This window comes from Danio aesculapii, chromosome 10 (assembly GCF_903798145.1).
Source record: "Danio aesculapii chromosome 10, fDanAes4.1, whole genome shotgun sequence".
Classification (NCBI taxonomy): Eukaryota; Metazoa; Chordata; class Actinopteri; order Cypriniformes; family Danionidae; genus Danio; species Danio aesculapii.
In genome coordinates this window covers 4,079,632-4,082,912 of record NC_079444.1, presented here as the reverse complement: position 1 = coordinate 4,082,912, position 3,281 = coordinate 4,079,632, and positions in this window count along the sequence as shown.

Sequence of the window (3,281 nt, the reverse complement as noted above, 5' to 3'; positions counted from 1 at the left end):
TTTTCATTCATAAATATTTCCCAAATGATGTTTAACAGACCAAGGAGAAGCTCAAGTTCTTGAGATCACTACTGAGAAAAGAATAGTTTCCTCTTCCTGTTAAAAGAAAACTTTTGAGAGATTTTCTGAGAGATTTTCTAAAGCGGACACTATTGAAGTTAAAAATATATACTTGCCACTTCCCTTGTTTCCTAAAATGAAACAAGTCTAATAAATCTAATGACATTTATCCATGTAATTTTACGATTTTTTACCTTCTGGTAGAAGATACAGAACTTTCTGCTGGAAGTGGAACAGACTGAAGAACTCTTTTATTCCAGTGTCAATCAGACTGTTGAACACTGATCGATAGTGTATGGAATTCTTTTGCATGTTGACCTATTTGTAATTGTTATTATGTTAGAACCTGCTGATGTGCTGTGTGAGTCCACGGAAAATTTCCCCTTGAGGGACAATAAAGTATACAAACAAACAAACAAACAAACAAACAATTAATTTCTTAGAATAAGATTTCATTTAGACTGTAATGCTTGTATTTTCTGCTTGAAAGATATTGATATCTTTTTTACATATATAGTTGTTCTACTGTCTAATTGTTTTGGGACAGATTGTATGAGTGGCTGACGACAGAAAACGTAATACCTGCGTTTTACTATCACATTGTGAAATTTGCCACTTTTATGAAAAACAAAGAAATTGAATTTCTGAGCAATAATATGCTGATTTTAGCAAAATTTTATATTCACAAATGTAGATTTGTCAAAGTTTCTCCTTGTTTCAAATCATTTAAAAATGATTTCAACACTTAATTTCAATCCATCAAACAGGTAAAAACAAAAGCTGCCTCAAAGCTCTCTAATCTTTTGCCAGCTTATCTGGACTGACCCCCCTGAATGTAATGTTTTTTCTTTTGTATTATTAAAGGTTTATTTATGTTATTATTTTTATTATTTTGTACTATTTTGTTTATTATATGCTGCTTGGATATAATGTTATATATGTTTAACAAAGTTGAAAATGCCTGTTTGTTATTTGAAGGCTAAATATTTAAAAAAAGGTGGATTTCTGAGGTATTGGTTATTAGGTATATATTTGTATATACATTTGTATATCCATTGGTTATGAGGAATATATAAAAGTGGATTTATTTTATTTATTTTTTAATTGAAAGATGAAATAATGCACTGTAACTAATTAATTGAGCAGTAATTTAACAGTTGATGATTTTATCAAAGGATGTTTAACCTTAAAACTCCTACCTGACCAAGCCAGTGGTGAAAGTGATCTGTATGCATGGACTCTGACTGATGTTTGCATCGAATATTACCACATCAGCGGACCATGCTCTGAGGGGTTGCCATGGCGATGTTAGCGGCGGGACATAGGTATCGTAGGACGCACTAAATCAATGTGTAGACAGTTTGGCTGAGCCAATATTTTGTAAATGAGACTCCAGGGAGACCAACCCACCCCGACAAAAGGGATTGTCTCCAATATATTCCACACCACATTCTCAGCTCTAAATAAATCCAATGGAAATGCATTCCAACTCTCTTTTTGACAGTAAATATCTTTTTTTTACATTTTATCTTTAGAAGATTCTTATTTTTTGTGTGAATAATACAGGTTATGAGAGCACATTTTTAAATGTTATTTTAAAATAATAATAATGATGAATTAATTAATTCCAGGGCAACGCAGTGGCGCAGTAGGTAGTGCTGTCGCCTCACAGCAAGAAGGTCGCTGCTTCGAGCCTCGGCTGGGTTAGTTGGCGTTTCTTTGTGGAGTTTGCATGTTCTCCCTGCCTTTGCGTGGGTTTCCTCCAGGTGCTCCGGTTTCCCCCACAGTTCAAAGACATATGGTACAGGTGAATTGGGTAAGCTAAATTGTTCGTACTGTATGTGTGTGTGAATAAGTGTGTATGTGTTTCCTGGAGATGGGTTGCAGCTGGAAGGGCATCCGCTGCATAAAACAAATGCTGGATAAGTTGGCGGTTCATTCCGCTGTGGCGACCCCAGATTAATTAAGGGACTTAGCCGAAAATAAAATGAATGAATGAAAAACGCTTATATATCATCAGAGTATATCCAGAAAAGCTGAAATGATGGGGTTAGCATTTGTTTAGATGTGTATGGACGAATATAAAATTCATTACGAAGAATATGAGAATGCCAAACCATATAAAAGAGAAATTTAAAAAAAACTAAAGCAACATATTCTCCAGTACAGTATCTATCTATCTATCTATCTATCTATCTATCTATCTATCTATCTATCTATCTATCTATCTATCTATCTATCTATCTATCTATCTATCTATCTATCTATCTATCTATCTATCTATCTATCATCCATTCATTCAATAATTCCTTTATTCATTCATCTATTTTGGTGGGACATTTTACATTGAAAAACACCAATGAATGGATGGATGGATGGATAAGGGGACGAACAAACAAACAAACAAACAAACAAACACGAATAAACAAACGATTGAAATGAAAATCAATTTAAAAGCATGAAAATGTTTTAATTAAATAAAAATACAAGCAAATGAATGAATTGGGTTTTTATTTTTTTGTTATTTTTTGAAATGTGACTTCTGCTTTTTGATGGACACGATGCATACATACATCAAGAAACCTGCAAAAACAATAAATGATTTCTGATCATAAAATATGTTTTCTGCAAATGTTATTGTTGGAAATTAACTTTGTTATTATTTATTTATTTAGTTGGATAGTTTTTTTTTTATTTATATCTTATTATGGTGGTATGGAGGATCAAATCTGCAAAAACAATATATAAATAAATATGCAAATAAATAAATAAATCCATAAATATCTGCATAAATATGCAAATAAATAAATGTATATATATATATATATATATATATATATGTGTGTGTGTGTGTAATCCACAAATTCGTGCATAAATAAATATAGGTAAAAAATTAAATAGATCACACAAATGTTAGGGGAACAGGAAAATGCTAAACTGACAATCACGTTTAAAAAAATGAAACTAAGACAAACAAAAACCGCATTTATTTATTTATTTGCTTGTATTTTTATTTATTTAAAAAATGTTCATGCTTTTTAAATTGATTTTCATTATCCTTATTTATGCATTCTGATCATAAAATATTTTTTCTGTAAATGTTATTGTTGGAAATTAATTTTGTTATTATTTACTTATAATTTTTTTTTATGTAATTTATTTATTTAGTACTTATTTTTATTTATTTTTTATTATGGTGGTATGGAGGACAAAACCTCCAA